We start from the raw sequence: 19,746 nt of genomic DNA on the forward strand, positions 1-19,746 counted from the left end.
GAAACAAATACTAAATTATTGTTGTGTCGTAACTTAATTTTTTGTTCAGCCTTTGTGACCCGTCTTCATGAAGTTAGATGCAAAAATGTTGTTGCAATGTTGCAATGTTGCAATGATAAAGAATCATTAAAAAAATTACTGGATCTGGATTGTGTTCCGGATCATTACAAAAATTTAATGACTTCTAAGTTAGGCCAAGATACACCCATGGTAAAAATTTCATTGAATCCATTGAGGATTTTTTGAGTAATCCTGCTAACCAACCAACCAACCAACAACCAACCAACCAACCAACCAACCAACCAACCAACCAACCAACCAACCAACCAACCAACCAACCAACCAACCAACCAACAAACCAACGGATGCGACCGAAAACATAACCTCCTTGGCGGAGGTAATAAACACTCAAACCAAAGTTACCCTGTTCGGGTTTCACTGTCATCCTGCCCTACGGCACACACACACACACACACACACACCACACACACACACACACACACACACACACACCACACACACACACACACAACACACACACACACACACACACACACACTTTACATATTGGATTATTGCTATTATTACTATCAATAACAAATGCTTGGCTTTTATATAAGTGATAGGTGGTAAGAATATAAGTTGCAGGACCTCACAAACCAGTAATAAAACTGTGACATTCTCCAGAAAGTACTTGTTAAACTGAGTGTAGTAACATAGAATTGATGCAATTAAGTGCTAGCTACAGCGATGCCAATGATTAAAAAACAAAACAAACAGGAAACAAATTTTCATGAACACTCATAATAGTATGCTGAGTAAAAAAAAGTCACAGTGGAGTCACAAATTGGAACCTAATATCTTCTGGCCCACTGTAGTGTCTGATCCAGCCCCGTGGGAGTAGGAAGGACATGGCGGTTCCCAAGGGCTGAGATATGGTGAGTCTGATAGCACTGAAGTAGACTGTTGTCTGCATGACCAAGGAGGACTATTGTTTGTCTGTTCCCAGAGCGTCACCGTCATTCAAACCTATGCTCATTGCTACAATCCAGCCTGTGGGTCAGACATGTCATGTGAGCAGCAGAGAAAAGAAAAAAAAATCCACCCAGTTAAAGGTCCTTATATATCATCTAGTCTTATGTTACCACACTGCAAAAGCACAGCAATTACACTACATCATATATTGTTTGTAGTCACATCTGTGTGCTCTGCTCTCCCTTGATCTTTGCTCAGTATGATAGAAATCACTTTTTCCTTTATACGAATGAGACACATTTTTCTGTGTACGTATGAGAGGTGCACCGTCACCTTAACCCACAAACAGGAAGTGTAGAGTTGGATCCAAGGCCCAGAGCCAAGAACACTGAAATTAAAAAACAAGGCCCTTTATAACAAACACATGGAGTTACCTTGTCCAGATTAGGGATACCGGGGCCTCCTTATGTACCATTAATGTAGAACTAGTTACCAAGGTAGCTTGCTGGTGATGTCTCTTTGCTCTTTTTTAATCATTCTGTGGAGTTTTAAACACACTGGCTTGGAACCCACTGAGTCTCATTCATTCCTGCCTTTTTAATTATGCAATAATGTGATTTTGGAGGTCTATGGTTGATTATTGGCCCTCCATCTATGATGAGCAGCCACTGGCTTGCTGAGGGCCAGAATAAATCATGTTATTATCGCTATTATCACACATACACACATTATTATCGCTATTATCACACATACACACAAACACATACAAACCATATCCACTATCACTCATCAAACAAAGAACATCCAGTGATGCAATGCTGCGAATGTCAGTTCGAGTGAATGCAGTGTGGATACTCACATTCCTCTTTACATGGGTAACATGTACCTAGGTGTTTGATTCAATTCAGCTGCTAGTCCTAAGCTTCACTAACAGACCCAGAATTTAGATAAAGTTGAGGCTGAGGCCCGTTCCATTGCTATTAAGATGATTTAAAGGGATACGAAGCATAGTAACATACTATGCCAGTATGCTAGCCATATGAGAAGGGGGAATAAATGTGTTTTAAGTCTGGACTTTAAAGTCATTTCACAGAACAGGAGCATGATAAGAGAAAGCTCTGTGACCCACAGACTTTTATTCACCTTAGGGACACAAAGTAGTCCTGCAACCTAGCCCGGGCCGGCACATAGGGTTTAATTAGGTCAGCTAAGTAGGGAGGTGCTAATCTGTGAATAATTTTATAGGCTAGTAGCAGAATCCAGTGAAGAGATGCCAAAATGGGTGTAATGTGGTCGAACGTTGTGCTCTTGTCAAAGTCTGGCAGCAGCATTTTGAACCAATTGTAAACCCCTAATGCTAGACTGCCTTAAACCAGAAAATAGAATATTGCAGTAGTCCAATCTAGAAGCGACAAAGCATGAATCAGGGTCTCAGCATCAGCCATAGACAGGGTGGGACGAATCTTCACTATATTTCGCAGGTGGAAGAAAGCAGTCCAAGTAATATCTCTAATGTGGAGGTCAAAAGAACAACGTAGGATAAGGTGTTAATATTTCCCCCAGGCGTCAGAGCTCTGTAACCTCAGTTACACCCCGCTCCTCAGAAAATAGGTGACTATAAACGGTGGACCAACTCTCACTCACAGACATCAGAAGATTGCTGCAGTTAAACTGAAGACCTGACCCCAGATTAACTACCTGTATCTCCATGATCCTCACCACTCCTACAGATAAATAGTTCAAACACTCAGTTTCATTAAAAACACAATTTTACTGAAGAAACAAAAAACCTTAGAATTTCACTTTCAAGACTGCAGAATAAAAAAAATTCACATGGCGGGCTTGAGACACCACGTTTCCATCAAGGATCCACAAAATAATCACAATTACCCCCTGGCTAGAATGGGAACAAAATCAGTGTAAGAACATCTCAATTGCAGACCTCCCTTTTCTCCACAGTCGATCATAAATCTAACATCTGTAAACTTAAAACTATCTCCACAACTCTGATAGCCTGATGGAAACAAATCAAATCACTAAAGCATCAATCGCACAGAATAAGTTCATCTCCATCACTTGATCACTAACTCTCCAAATTCTCTGCTGATCATTGTTTCTCCACCCAAAACACATCCGTTCTTGCAATTCCACACACATACACACAGATACACAGCATATCTGCTAAACCCAAACATAATTACTAAATGACTGTTCAGCCCACAGGATTGTAACAATGTATCTTCACTCGTGCCTGATCATGTTTGTTCAACTGTCCTGTCAGTCTCGTTTTGTCTTCACTCTCTTACTATTCATATATCACCCTGCAGAGTCCTCTTGTCTGTCTCTCACTAGTTCTGTGTTATTCATCTCACATTTTGTTACTTTTTCATATCTGAGGGTTGTCGTGTGTGTGTGTGTGTGTGTGTTGTGTGTGTGGTGTGTGTGGAGGGGGGGGGGGGGGGGGCAGGAAAACAAAGTGAAAATTGGGACCATAGAGACTTCACCATCACTGAGACTGGAGTTCATAATAATTATTGCCCAGGAATTAAGTTTTTGACCTGAAAGTCCAACAGAACCTCAGGTGCAAAATTAAGGAACAGATGGAGTAAGAGGCATGAGATAGACGTCTGACATCAACCACCTCAAAGTCAAAGTCAAAGTGTCTTTGTTATTCTCCTAAGGCGAAATTTGCCTTGGACAGAGGGGTCCTAAATGGTAAATGGACTGCATTTATATACCGCTTTTCCATCTGCATCAGACGCTCAAAGCACTTTACAATAATGCCTCACATTCACCCCAATGTCAGGGTGCTGCTATACAAGGTGCTCACTACACACCGGGAGCAAAAGGGGATTAAAGGCTTTGCCAAAGGGCCCTTAGTGATTTTCCAGTCAGGCAGGGATTTGAACCCATGATCTATGGGACTCAAGCCCAACACCTTAACCACTAGACCATCACCTCCCCTAGCACTCCATCACCATGACCTCAAAGACTGATTACAAAGGAAACCACTAATCCAACACTGATAATTAAATAAGGCTCAGCCTTTGTCCTGTGATCAAATGTAAACTTTGTTAAGCTTTTTAATGATAATAATATGATTTTGGAGGTCGCTATTGGTTGATTATTGGGCCTCCATCTATGATGAGCAGCCAGAGGCTTCCTGGGGGCCGGAATAAATCATGTTATCATAGTTATTATCTCTATACACAAAAACACGTATACAAACCATATCTACCATCACTCATCAAACAAAGAGCGTCCAGCGATGCGACGCTGCGACTGTCAATCCGTGTGAACGCAGCGTGACTGCAGGGTTGACGTACGTTGATTGGTTGCTTGGAAAAAAAACTCCAAGATAGTGGAATAAGCTATACACTCCCAGACAGCTGTATTTCTGGATAAATCTAAAATGCTTAGCATTTTACTCTTAGATCTTGTAATCATATGCAATAAATAAAAACTTAAACCTAAAAACCCTATTTTTGTAACCAGAATATGTCTGAGGTGATTTACAAGACATCTGGCCAATATGTTGGTAAGGATAGACCTTACTTGTGTGAAGCACCTTGAGGCAGCTTTTGTTGTGGTTTGGTGCTGTAAAATGAAATAATGAATTCATATGTTAGCAAGCGAAGTAACAATACAGGAGCATGACTATGACGCATGCTTTACTGTAACAAATCAATCGAACTTCCGTCAAGCGGCCTGTTGGGTAGAGCCACATTATGTACGATGCTAGAATAATGCAACAATACCACAGCATTAAAAACGAAACATCAACAACATAAAAACCCTCCATTCCAGAGTCATTGATAGATAATGACATTAGCAGCCCGCCTTTCTTGATTGACCTGCCTTTGGCAATCTGTTATAGAGTATTAGCATCCATACAAAGTAAAACTAACCTCGGTGTGACTGAAACATATACCTTGGTATTTATAAAGCAATTTACTATATATTGTTCATTTCGACGACATTTTTGTGGAGCCCCAGCCCCTCCTCAGCCCCCCCAACAAAAATTTCCTGGTGCCACCACTGTAATAGTGTAGTGCAATACAAATAAAAATAAACTGCACATCTAAAACATATCAAACAGATTGATTGTACAGTAACATGAGTTTGGAGGGCCCTATGGCTGATTATTCCTAGAGTGCCTTGATTGGAGAGCGGCGTCAGCTCAGAACATGGTGCCATTTTGGGTTCAACTGCACTGAACTACTGAATGACCTTTAATATTTTCAACATTTTAAAAAAATCATTTAATCACATACAAACACATCCAGGTACAGGTGCTATCAAAATAAATATAAAAATAGTTAAGCTATCAAATTTACATAAATTTACAATTTGTGATGATTTATTTAATTAATTTAAAGTCTGATTTATGCAGCTGCAGCTCTGTAACTCCGTGTCATGCAATGACATGCGTGACAGCTTTAAAGTTCTTCGTCTCTGGATTATGATTTATTCTGGACTAATTTGACCCTCAACAAGTTTTTCTTTCTACAATCATCATGTCCAAATTAAAGGTAAGCTGAACATTTTACTCTTTTACCGACTTTGTGCTGTAAATATGTGGACTTTTCTGGTCCATTTATCAGCGTGCACACTGTAAAAACTGTTATAATATGATGGCAGACGAAGGATTAAAAGCAGAAAAGTGTCAAATCACAGCCTTTTGTGTCTGATTTAACAGCTGCACATCAGTCTTCAGGTCCCAGTCTGAACACGGTTTGAAAAACTAAACGGTCAGACATTTAATCACAGAAATGACTCCGATCTCACTTTCCTCAAATCGGCGAGTGTCAGAGCTGAACTTTAATTTGAACCTCTGCACGTCCAGACTGCTCAGAGTTTTTAATGGAAATACATTGTGATCAGAGGCACTGAAAATCTACGGGAATCCTGCATCGGGACGTGCACCTCATTAATGACCAGGTCCAAATTTCCACTGAATTTTTTTTCCTGCCAAATGTATTTGATCCATTATCAAAATGTTATATTTTTTAAATATGATGAGATCTGAAGGATTGAAAGCAGCAAAGTGTGAAATCACAGCCTTTTGCTGTGTCTGAGGATTTAACAGGTACATGTCAGGCACCTGTTAAATCCTGTTAATCTGAGCCTGAGCATGGTGTGACTTTAAATCACGTAAATGACTCCGGTCCCACATGCGAGGGGTTTAATGCAAATACATTGCGATCGGACGGGACATTTTATCGATGTGAGCGAAAAATCTGCTGTACAAAATCAATTATATACGATGTTTATTACATGGAAAACAATACAAAAATTTTGGGACTTTTTTGTTCAGTGACTGCGAATATCCGGTTTATACGATGACAGTTTAGGTGAGTTTTACTGTACAATAAATTTACCTCTCAAAACTTTGACGATGAAATTGCTTTCAACCCACACGGCTGACTTTATTTTCCCAAATTTTTCTTCTGTTTGGATCTGAAAGGAATCTATACATCTTGAAGCTCTTCTTGTGTCTATTTGTGCATCCAAATGCACAACAACCCGGCATTTTCAGCGAATAAATAAATAAATACAATCGCTGGATTTACATGCAGACACATTAACAGCAAACGCTATTTTGAACCCAAGATGGCACCATGAGTCACGTGACCGATTTTTTTCGACTCGTCATGTCGCCACTCTCTCTAATCAAGGCACTCTAATTACCCCCCCTCCCCATTTATGGCAATGAGCCCACCATTTCATTACCAGCTTGAGGCTTGCTGAGGATGTTGTTGTGTGGGCTGCTGAAGAGGAGGTACTGCTGGCCCACCACCACCAGAGGGCGCCCTGCCTGGAGTGCGGGCTCCAGGCACCAGAGGGCGCCGCCGCCTCACGTGAGCAGCTACGGTGACAGCTGTCACCCATCACCTGAGACAGCTGACGGCAATCATCTGTGGGGTATATCAGCAGGACGGCACCTCCACCTCATTGCCGAGATATCGTTTCTACCAGAGAGGTAACGTATCGAAGCTACGGAGTGTATCTTTTTGGATGTGCTAGTTTGTGGATTACTGTTCCAACGAGAGGTGGAGGTAACTTCCCTGCTGTTCGGAGTCCTGGGTGCAAACGTGCCCCCATCTAACTGTCCTTTGTTCCTCGCCAGCAGTACCAGGTCCGACACGCGGAGGCAGTGGCCACCTGGGAGTTCGGGACTTGGCGGCTCCAGTATTCCCGGGGTCCTGTGGCGGAGGAAGCCGTGTGGTTCCGGTCTTACCTTGGAGAGGCGTCTCCTATCTTCGAGCCTGCCCACACGACACTTTTGTGAATTGACTGTTGTCCATTGCTGTGATTGGTTGTATTCGTTGTGCACATTCACAACAGTAAAGCTTTGTTATTTTGACTTACTCCATTGTCCGTTCATTTGGCCCCCTGTTGTGGGTCCGTGTTCCTACACTTTCCCAACAGATGTTCTAAAACTGATGTAACATGTCACAAGCTCACACAATCCTGCAGAAAGGGTTTTGTCTGACTGTAGCTGAAGGAGACGCTTCATTTTTTTCTCTCTGACTCTCAGCATGCGCCTGGTTTTTGAAGTTATATGTAGCTTGAAATGAGCTTGTTTGTCACTTTCTTTGATTTGCAAAACTTATAGCTCTGGTGGCTACCAACACCACCACTGTTTGTTCATATATTAGATTGTTTACGACTTCTTAACTGAGCTTTCTCAGAATCATCTTTACCCCACAAAGTGAGATCTTGCATGGAATCCCACACCGAGGGAGATTGACAGTCATCTTGTGTTTCTTCCACTTTCTAATAAATAATCATAACAGTTGTTGTCTTCTACCAAGCTGCTTGCCTGTTATCCTGTAGTTCATCCCAGCCTTGTGCAGATCTACAGTTTTGTCCCTGGTGTCCTTAGACAGCTTTTTGGTCTTGGCTATGGTGGACAGGTTGGAGTGTGATTGATTGAGTGTGTGAACAGGTGTCTTTTATACAGGTATCAAGTTCAAACAGGTGCAAAAAAGAAAAATTAACAGGTCTGTGTGAGCCAGAATTCTTGCTGGTTGCTAGTGATCAAATACTTATTGCGGCAGTAACCATACAAATAAATTATTAAAAAAAATCATACATTGTGATTTTCCGTTTTTTTTTTTTTTTTTTTTTTTTTAGATTATGTTTCTCACAGTGGATGTGCACCTAAGATGTAAATTTCAGACCCCTCCATGATTTCTAAGTGGGAGAACTTGCAAAACTGCAATAAAGTATAGGTCCTTTTTATTTTTTTTCAAAAACTATATGGATTTCATTCATATGTTTTTACGTCAGACATGCTTGAAACCCTCGTGCGCATGCGTGAGTTTTCCACACCTGTCGATGACGTCATTCGCCTGTGAGCACTCCTTGTGGGAGGAGTCGTCCAGCCCCTCGTCGAATTCCTTTGTCTGAGAAGTTGCTGAGAGACTGGCGCTTTGTTGATTAAAATTTTTTCTAAACCTGTGAGACACATCGAAGTGGACACGGTTTGAAAAATTAAGCTGGTTTTCGGTGAAAATTTTAACAGCTGATGAGAGATTTTGAGGTGATACTGTCGCTTTAAGGACTTCCCACGGTGCGAGACGTCGCGCTCTTAGGCGCCGTCGTCAGCCTGTTTCAAGCTGAAAACCACATTTCAGGCTCTATTGATCCAGGACGTCGTGAGACAACAGAGAAGTTTCAGAAGAAGTCGGTTTCAGCATTTTATCCGGATATTCCACTGTTAAAGGAGATTTTTTTAATGAAAGACGTGCGGACGGGTCCGCGCGTCGGGACGCAGCCGGCGCGGTGCGGCGGCACAGGAAAAACACCTCCGTGTTGATAACCATTTGTAAAATCCAGGCAGCTTTTGATGGCTTTCAGTGGAGTGAGTATATGAGAAATTGTTTAACAGCTGGACATGTTCCAACTTGTCCTTAAGGCTTTCAACAGAGGTGTTTTTCCTGTGGCGGAGCGTCGCGGCGGCTGCGAGCCAACGCTGCAATCCGCTCGCATGTCTTTCATTAAAAAAATCTCCTTTAACAGTGGAATATCCGGATAAAATGCTGAAACCGACTTCTTCTGAAACTTCTCTGTTCTCTCACGACGTCCTGGATCAATAGAGCCTGAAATGTGGAGGTTTTCAGCTTGAAACAGGCTGACGACGGCGCCTAAGAGTGCTGCGCGACGTCTCGCTCTGTGGGAAGTCCTTAAAGCGACAGTATCACCTCAAATCTCTCATCAGCCGTTAAAATTTTCACCGAAAACCAGCTTAATTTTTCGAACCGTGTCCACTTCGATGTGCCTCACAGGTTTAGAAAAAATTTTGATCAAACAAAGCGCCAGTCTCTCAGCCACTTCTCAGACAAAGGAATTCCGACGAGGGGCTGGACGACTCCTCCCACAAGGAGTGCTCACAGGCGAATGACGTCACCGACAGGCGTGGAAAAACTCACGCATGCACACGAGGGTTCAAGCATGTCTGACGTAAAAACATATGAATGAAATCCATATAGTTTTTGAAAAAAATTAAAAGGACTATACTTTATTGACAGACCTCGTATATATATATATATATATATATATATATAATATATATATATATATATATATATATATATATATATATATATATATACAGAATTTTACAGAATTATATACAGAGCCCTCTAATGGGAGAACGGGGTATATTAAATATAAATCAAACATTAAACATAAATCAAACATTTGCCCATTGCTGTGCCATACTTTCAGGTTTCAGTTTGTGACGTTAAAATGACAAAATGATCATCGATCGAATCTTTGTGACGATGAACACCAGTACTTAACACGTTTGTGCGCTTACTGCACTCTCACCTTGACCATCTCCCTCACAGACCCATGTAATCAAAGCCAATAGGTGATGACACACGTGGTTAAATGTACGTAGTCTTACATCCACCAGCAAAGCCCCACATATAACACCCTTTAGGTGGGAGGCACGCACGAACATGACCCCTGACCTGACCAACAATGAGCAACATGACCAGTGTGTTTGTATTGCACGTAGCTACTGATGTTAATTGTACTTTGCCAAATGTAGCAGTTCCTTAGGATTTCATCCCACAGACATTTCTGATGGATGAGTGCACGCTTTGGGCTACAGATCACGGAAACTTGTGTTATTATTTGTATTCAGTATCTTTAAAAATGCTTTTTCTATATAGGCAGCTCACAAAGTCCAAGGTGTACAACTAGGTCATTAAATCCTATTTGCATCTGCCTGTGTGTTAAAGTACCCTTTTGCAAGGCACTGCTTCAGCCTGGGAATGCCGTCTAATTTGCAGTTTGTGGTGGAACGATCATTGCAGCCAATATGTAAACATTCACCCGTCTTATGACAGTGACAACAGCTGTAGGCCTAAAGGCTCGTTTCACTACTCTGTGCTCCATGTTGATGTTCTCTTGAACAACATGCACATCTGCTCCCCTTCATAGTTACTATTGGAGGGCAGCATCCCATATAGTACAGGACAGCAGGTGCTTAGATGTATAACCTGCTGGTATTGTGGAGCATCTTATGCACGCTGAAACTAATCTGTTTTCATTATCTGAAGTAAAGATTAAACTTATCAATTTTCTCCATGAGCTTGTCTCTGTTCATGCCCCATGCATAGAGTCCACGAGCATTATTTGTTGGAAATGACTGATGGCCAAAAGCCTCTGTGCAACAGATGAGTGCAGCATGCACCGCATACAGTGCTACTCAAGCTGAGAAAACCTCAAAGCTGCCCAAAGACCTGCTCTGCTTTTGATAGTGCAGGTCATCTTCTACTGCTTAATCCAGTTATGGGCGGGGGGCTGAAGCCTATCCCAGCAGTCATAGGGCGTGAGGTGGGGTACACCCAGGACAGGACGCCAGTCTGTCGGAGGGCCACAAACAGACAAACAAACACAGACCCACCCACACACACACACGAATGGACAATTTAAAGAGTCCAATCCACCTAACCCGCATGTCTTTGGATGTGGGAGGCAACCGGAGCACCCGGAGGAAACCCACACAAACACGGGGAGAACATGCAAACTCCACACAGAAAGGCCACGGGAACTGAACCCACAACCTTCTCACTGTGAGGCAACAGTGCTAACCACTAAGTCACCGTGCTGCCCATAGTGCAGGTCATGATAGCTAATACGAGGTCTCTTAGATAATAAACCGACCCTTTTATTTTTTTTTTAACTATATGGATTTGAATGACATGCGATTACACCAATCATGCTTGAACCCTCGTGCGCATGCATGAGTTTTTTCACGCGTGTCGGTGACGTCATTTCCCTGTGGGCAGGCCTTGAGTGAGATGTGGTCCCGCCCTCTCGGCTGAATTCCTTTGTTTCACACGCTGCTCGAGACGGCACACGTTGCTTTATCAAAATTTTTTTCTGGACCTGTGAGGAATATCCGAGTGGACACTATTCGAGAAATTAAGCTGGTTTTCTGTGAAAAGTTTAACGGCTGATGAGAGATTATGGGGTGTTTCTGTCGGTGTAAGGACTTCCCACGGAGCGGGACGTCCTGCAGCGCTTCCAGGCGCTGTCGTCGGCCTGTTTCGAGCTGAAAACATCCTAATTTAAGGCTTAATTCACCCAGGACATCGTGAGAGAACAGAGAAGATTCAGAAGAGGCCGGCATGAGGAATTTATGCGGACATTCCACTGTTTAAGGACATTTTTTAATGAAAGACGTACGTGCAAATTCGCCGAGTCGTTTCCGTGACGACTCGGCAAATCTGTGTGCGCCGCGACAGGAAAAACACCTCCGTGTTGAAAACCATTTGTAGAATTCAGGCGGCTTTTAATGGCTTTCAACAAGTGAGTAACTGAGAAATTACTTAACAGCTTGGGCATGTTCCAACTTGCCCGTTAAGATTTCCAACGGAGGTGTTTTTCCTGCCGCGACCCCCCGCGGTCGGGTCCAGCCCGACATGCGACTCTGCCCGCACGTTCTTTCATTACAAAATGACCGTTAACAATGGAATGTCCGAATAAACTCCTCATGCCGACTTCTTCTGAAAGTTCTCTGTTCTCTGACGACTTACTGCGTCAACAGAGCCTGAAATGTGGAAGTTTTCAACTTGAAACGGCGAGACGCTGCCGCCTCGAAGCGCAGATCGCCGTCAGGCGCTGTGGACCGTCCTTAAAGCGACACTACCAGACCAAAATCTATCATCAGCCGTTAAAATTTTTACCGAAAACCAGCTGAATTTATTGAATGGTGTCCACTCAGTTGTGCCTTACAGTTTTGAAAAAATTTTTATCAAACAAAGCAACAGTCTCTGAGCCATTCCTAAACAATGAAAAAAATCGACGAGCGGGTGGACGACTCCTCACTCAAAGACTGCCCACAGGCGAATGACGTAACCGACAGGCGTGAAAAAACTCTCGCATGCCCACGAGGGTTCAAGCATGTCTGATGTAATCACACGTGATTCAAATCCATATGGTTTTTGAAAAAAATAATAAGGACGGATACTTTTCTAATAGACCTCGTAGCTGGGAAATGACATAGATGACAGATATATGTCACAGAAGTCTAAAAGAGCTCTTTCATTCATAAACACTGGTGATAGCAGACGTATTTCAGTATGTCCCGACAGAATTGTGAGACTTTGGTAAAGTTTAACATTAAATTCCAACCACATTTAACTGTAAAAAGAAAGACAAAAAAAACAAAAACAAATTTTGCACAATGTTATCCCTTTAAAAGTTGGCAAAATAAACTGTTCTTAAATGGAGCACAAATTCAAAAATGGGCATAAAAACATTTTTTTTAAAACATTATTAACCATGACCTGATTAATAATCAGTTGTTTCAGCAGTGCAGTAATTCACACACACACACCACACACACACACCCACACACACACACACACACACACACACACACACACACACACCACACACACACACACACACACACACACACACACACACACACACACACTCCTATTGCTCCATCTGGTGGTGATGTTTGACACTTCATTACATATCTGTAGGTTTTTCATAACTGAGGATGATGTGTGGATGTGATGTCAGAAGAATATTAAAGAACACGATGATCTCAAAGAAAACTCAAGCGAAAAGGGATGTTAAATAAGGCAGCTGATACTCACCAAAAAAGATAGTTACTGGTGGGAAAATAAATTACAAACATCAATTAATACCCCCAACTCAGCAAATTCTTCAGCGTGATTCATCACTTGATTCAAACAAAATTTAAGAATGATTTTCCAAAAATAAACGCACGAAACTGACAAGAGATGTTCATTGTAGAAATGTTCTTGGGCAGTAAAGTCAGTAAAGTCCTTCAGTCCTATTTTTAAAAATCACAAATAAAGGAGTCAGTGAGTAAATAAAATTAAGTCCCTTCGGCTTTGTGGTACAATCCTGAATAAATATTGATTCCAAATATTAAATTCCCCCCCCCCCCCCCAAAAAAAACAAAAACCCACAGTGCATTGCAGTACCATATCAATGCCAGTCGAAAGGCAACAATTGGTAAAAGTAATTGCCCTTATTTGTGATTAAATTTGCTGTGTATAAAATATGACAATTTTATTAAGAAATTTCTAATTGGGAGAAATATGCAAAGTGATGTTAAAACGGGCATTAAAACCAATAATGTTTACAATCACTTTACAAGACAAAAACAAATAAGCAAAACCACACAGGCAAAGTCAAAATTTCAAAAAGAACTTATTTTTCTTTTTAAGATTGATGAATACAAGTAGGTTATTTTTCAGTCTCAGTATTACGTATGTGGAGACAGTTGACAGCCATGACAGCAGTGTCTTTGTTTCTTCTGGTAGAAAACCCCAGCTGTTCTGCTGCCCGGCTCACACCTCCACCTGATCCCTGGCCCTCACCTCTGCTGTCCTCCCAGGACCTGGGTTTATCACCTATGAGCGACACCAGTTCTCCAGATTCTGGGTCATTTCACAGTAACTGACTATTTGTGTCCTGCCTGATGGAACCCCGAAAAGATAAGGTTTTTTTTTTCTTCAGGTCTGTAATCAATGTAAACATGACATGGAAGGCATATTCTTAAGAATGAACCCAAATAAAGACCCCTCTCCATGATTAATAAATTGAACACGATGAAATGAAATCAAAGTTGAATGAAAAATAGTGGCGTCCTCAACCTTTGTCTGAAAATTAAATCGAATTCTATTCAGGGATTTCTTACATTTTGTAAACATACTACCATTTTTGAGTTGAATAATGATGTTAATTCACACTCCACCGAATTAAGTATGCAATTCTCCCTGTTAAGTATTATTTTTCCATTGTTACCTAAAGCTGCTTGCCGTGGATGAACAAGATATAAAATGTCTCATATGAGTGTATTTGTATTTGTAATCTTGATTCAGTGGCAGTATCAGTTGTTGTTGACATTTTCACTAACTTCACTAACTAGAAAAATTCCAGCCAAATTATTTTGTCTTAGTTTGCAAGGAGTAATTTACGATTAAATGACATATCATGAATGCAGCATAATAACATACGGTAACAGCTGTCACCTCTCAGTGAATGAACACCCATTGATTTCAGGTTAAGAAAAAGTGGTTCCTCACCACGTCACAATCAACAAGTAAGTGTAAGTGAATTCACCCTCTCTTTATAGGGAGCCAAGGCAAATAAATAAATAAATAATTAATTAAAATAAAATAAAATAAGGAGGGGCTTGGTTAGTGGAACTCCAGGTGGCTCAAAGTTAAATAATAAATAAATAAGCAGTTATAAAACAAATAATCATTCAAATAATACACCAATAAAAGTATTCAATAATTCAACGTATGCATTTAATTAATTTTACCTGGTGGCCAAGTGGTTAATGCTCTTGGTTTCAGTGCAGAAGGTCTGGGTTCAAATCCCACCTCTGCCACATTTCTCCATGTACTGTGGAGTTGCCTCAGGAAGGGCATCTGGCATAAAACCTGTGCCAATTCAACATGCAGATCCACCTTGGATTTGCTGTGGCAGCCGAAGGGACTTACTTACTTACCGGCAACCTTAAGCAGAATAATAAAAATGAATAAATAAATGAATGAATAATTTAATAATGCATGGTGGATTATCTGAGTCCTTTCAGTGCTAATTTTGCCTTCATCTGAGTCTGAGTCTTATGAATTGTTGTGCTCCATTGCAATATTCTCACTCAAAAACAGTGAATTGTTGGCTGATTAAAAACAAAAGCTATGTCACTGTTCACCACACTGTGTCGCCACTGAGCCCATATTGTCTCCATGCATGTCCAAAGGTCCTGTGCTCATGGAAAACGGCTGTTTTTGCAGTCTGACTTTTAGCTGTATTTCTCTTATCACATGTTGCTTTTCATTGGAAAACCACCTCTCCAGCACAACAAACACCATTTTTCATTTTTATTTGCAAGAAATACATTGTTGCTTTAACATCTGTTTTGCGGGAACACTTGTAAAGTGTGAATTTGTGTTCTACCCTTCAACATTTTACAGTAGTAGTTTCAATCATAACTGCTCACAAGGGAAAGACATTATCTTGATTTATATGAACACATCTTGAGTTTTTCATTGGCAACAATCTCAAGATGAACTCAAGACTGGAAGAAATGTTTAGGGGAGAAACGATTTATTGTTGAGTTAAATGTTGTCTGTATTTTATTTTATTTTTTTAAATAAAAAAATCACTTATTTTCAATATTATATAAAAATATGTGCAGCACGATCTCTGCTTAAGCAGTTTTCAGTACTTGGCACACTATGGGGGTGCAAAAGTATCATTGCTAGTTTACACCCATACAGCTGTAATTTTTACACATAGAATAGAATAGTCTTATATATATATATATATATATATATATATATATATGAATATGAATAATTATATATGAATAAAGTGCAGTTTAATAAGTGGCAGGGGAAGGTATGTTCGGTTGTTTGTTGTCTGGAGGAGGGTGTTTATGGGAGTAGGTCTGTGGGTGAGTGTGTGTGTGTCTCCGTCCATGGGTGTTTACAGTATGTATGGCACAGGGGATGAAGCTGTTTGGCACCCTGCTGGTGTGGGACTTTGTTGACCTGTAGCGTCTCCCGGAGGGCAACAGGTCAAACAGGGGGTGGGCAGGGTGTGTGGGGTCTGCTGTGATGGCCTTAGTTTTCCTCAGGCAGCAGGATGTGGCAGTGGTTTCCAGGCTGTAATTATTCTTTGTTCTTTGTCATCCCACTATTGTAAACACACATAAACACCTTAATTTCTGTTTTGGAAAGGTTTCTTTTCCTGTTCTTCTTCTTAGTTGACATAGCAACTTTGTCCTCTAAAAATGAGGTGTGTTCGGACACAAAGCTGGTGAGTTGATATCATCTATGATCAGAAAGTCTTAGACCATCAGAAACCTACAGCCTCATTTATGAGACATTGTTCAGGATTCAAACTCAAAGTATACTTACCAGCAAAAAGGCAAAAATGGTAAAAAAAAAAAACAACCCCCCCCCCAAAAAAAAACCCCCAAACTAAAACAAAACAAAACATCAGACTTATAAAACTGTTCTATGCACACCTGCATGCAAAGTTCTTTTTAGAAATCATACCTGGAATTGTATGCAGGTCGATCTTCCTCATATCCTGCCGTCTACACACCTCGACAACAGATGTTAAATGCAAAACACCTCATGATGATTCAAACATACACATGAAGCCTGAAATGTGTTCTTATCATGTCAAATTTGTTGCCACTAGCAACTAGGTGGCAATGATGAGTCCATAAGTAGTTTCTAAAGTAAATGAATTTTAAAAGTTCTGTCAGCCAATGAAGAGATGTCAAAACTGGAATGATGTGAGCTCTTCTGTTTGTGCCAGTTAAAAGTCTCACAGCAGCATTCTGCAGCCGGAGGCCGTTCCAAAGCTAAAACAAGTAAAAAGCCCATTATAATAATCCAAAGGAGAAGAGACAAAAGCATGGATAATCATCTCCAGTTCAGCCTTTGACACTAAAAGTCTGAGTTTTGAAATATTCCTTAAATGATAAAAGCAGTTTCATACCAGCTGTTTTGAATGATGCTCAAGAGACAATGAACTGTCATAAAAACACCCAAATTTCTAACCGTAACCTTTTAAGATGATGGTGATATTCTTGACCTGATGGCTGCGACTTTGCTCACAAAAAGTGCAGAAAGTCAAGGAACAACATAACAGGTGAAACAATATTATTAGTTGTCTTAAACAAGGCTTTGTTTTTTTTTTTTTTTGTATATTTGAAGCTATAACATTAGTGAAATAGGCAGTTCTGGCATTTTCTCTTTAAATCATGTCATTTAGTGACGTAATTAATTCTTTACAATGCAACCTATGAACTTCAAGCTTGGTAGCTTTCTATGTAAGTCCCTTCGGGTGGTCCCTTGTTTGCACTCAGGGTTGCCGAGATGAATCTGCATGTTGAATTGGCACAAGTTTTACGCTGGATGCCCTCCCCGATGCAACTTCACACACATGGAGAAATGTGGCAGGGTTGGGGTTTGAACCGAGAACCTTCTGCATTGAAACCAAGTGCACTAACCACTTGGCCACCACCCCTTCTAGCCTTCTACAGCCTTCAATATTACAGCAATTTCATCTAAAATTGTAAATATTTTAATTTGTCTACGAACAAAAATTGATACAAGGGACAAAGCTGTCAGGATTGGGACTCAAGGAGGTGGACTCAAATGCTATGAGGCAGCATAGATGACAAAATGTATAGTGATACGATGGTAGGTGGTGGATCACAGGATCAGGTGCAGAGGCAGAGAAGATTTGTCTTGAGGCATTGATTTGAGCAGCAATAATGAGTCCTTCTGTTTCTGACTTTAGGCGAGCTGTTTTTAGCCATTTGTGGGTTTGGGTCTATGTCGTAATCATTTGTTCTTTTTGGGTATTGTCCAGGCAAAGGCTTTTCTTCCCGCTTGTTCTTGAGTTGTTCTAAACCTTAGTGTTTGGCCTTCATTTTTATTCTCTGAGCATATAGGTGGTGTTTGACTTGCTTTCCATGATTTCAATCTCTGATTGGTTGAGTTCTTTACAGAATGTTATGGCTTCATGGTGTACTGACAGCATTGTATTTTATTTTTTGCTTCGATTGTGGTCTCTGGCTATTTTGAGGAGATGAACATCTTTATTCTAGACCTATGTGTAGATTTTCATGATAATCCTTCTATGTGCTGCTCTTGGAAGATAGAGCCTGTCCATGTCATCTTTTGGGTGGTGCATTTTTTTCCCATAATCAGGAGTGCACTTGTATTTCTTTCTAATTCCTTACGTTCTTCCAGTTTATGATGTTCAAACTGTGGGCGATGACTAGAATTGTAATTGATTGCATATTCTATTGGTGACTTGCAGTTCAGACTTGAGCAGCCGCCGTATCTTCTGTAATTATTGTGTGGTGTGTCCACTTGCCCTGTCTGTGCCTTTTGTTTTTGGATTTGTGTTCAGTCCTGTCCTTGTCTGTATGGCTTATGGTTTGTCTGTTGCCCTCGCCCCCTTTTGGTTTTTACTGTGTGTGTATATGGCCTCCTCATCTGTCAATCATGTGGGTCCCGGTTGTGTGTGTGTGTTGTGTGTGTGTGTGTTGTGTGTATGTGTGCACCCGTGGGTCTGTCTGAGTCTTGGTGTGTGTGTGTATCTTCCGTCGTCTGTCATTTGTGTGGGTACCAGTTACGTGTGTATCTCCCACTATCTGTCATCCATGTGATCAGTCTGTTATCTGTGTGTCCTTATGTCCACTGGGTCCGAGTTCATCTCGTCTTTGTGTCTTTGCTCTTGTCGTGTCATTATTTTCCCCTTCACAGTTCACCATGTGGTTTTTGTTCATCATTTCTTCTTTGTGTTCTTAGTTCCTTGTGTTGGTTCTCTTTGACTTTTCACCCTGCATGCCTCTTGAGTTCTATATTCATGTGTGCATTTGTCTCTTGTTTGTTATTTGATCATTGTTTGAGTTGTTTATCTTTTATTTGTGTTTTCCGTTTAGCTGCATGGTTGTTTTTGCATTTGTGTTCTTGATGTTTTATGTCTCAGGTTTTGTTTCTTGATCAGGTTTTGTTTTCTTCAAACCTTTGATGTCTGTTTTAGTCACCTTGTGTTCCTTTGGATATCATGTGTACTCTGTTGTTCCCTCCGCCTTGATTTTGTGCCTGTTGTTCATTAGCTCTTTTGCTTTTAAGCCGCACCTGTTTGTCTGTTTGTTTGCCGGTTGATTAATGTTGCCGTTCATTGTCTCCGTGTGATATGTTTTTGTGGCCTCTCCTGTGTTCTCTAAGTTTAGTAAGTATACCCTGTTTGCTTATCACACACCTTGTTTTCAGCTGTCATTATTTTGGTCCTCTCCTTTGCACCTCCCATTCTTCTCCACTCTGTGTTTAGTATTGACTGCGTGTTTGTATTTACATCCCTGTACTTGCTTTGTTTGGATTTTGATATAGTCACCCGATTATTAAAGCACCATGGTCTTTATACTCACACCTCTATGTCCTGACTGCCTGCTTGTTGGGGTTCTATTTGACTCTGATTCCATCCAAAATGTAACAGTATAGTCATTCCGGATTTTGTCTTGCATCATTGCATGCTGGTTCCCATTTCTTTCACACACACCAAGGTACTTGTACAACCCCAATTCCAATGAAGTTGGGAACGTTGTGTGAAATAAAAACAGAATACAATGATTGCAAATCCTCTTCAACCTATATTCAATTGAATACCCAAAAGACAGATATTTAATGTTCAAACTGATAAACTTATTGTTTTTGT

Source organism: Thalassophryne amazonica, chromosome 10 (genome assembly GCF_902500255.1).
Source record: "Thalassophryne amazonica chromosome 10, fThaAma1.1, whole genome shotgun sequence".
NCBI lineage: Eukaryota > Metazoa > Chordata > Actinopteri > Batrachoidiformes > Batrachoididae > Thalassophryne > Thalassophryne amazonica.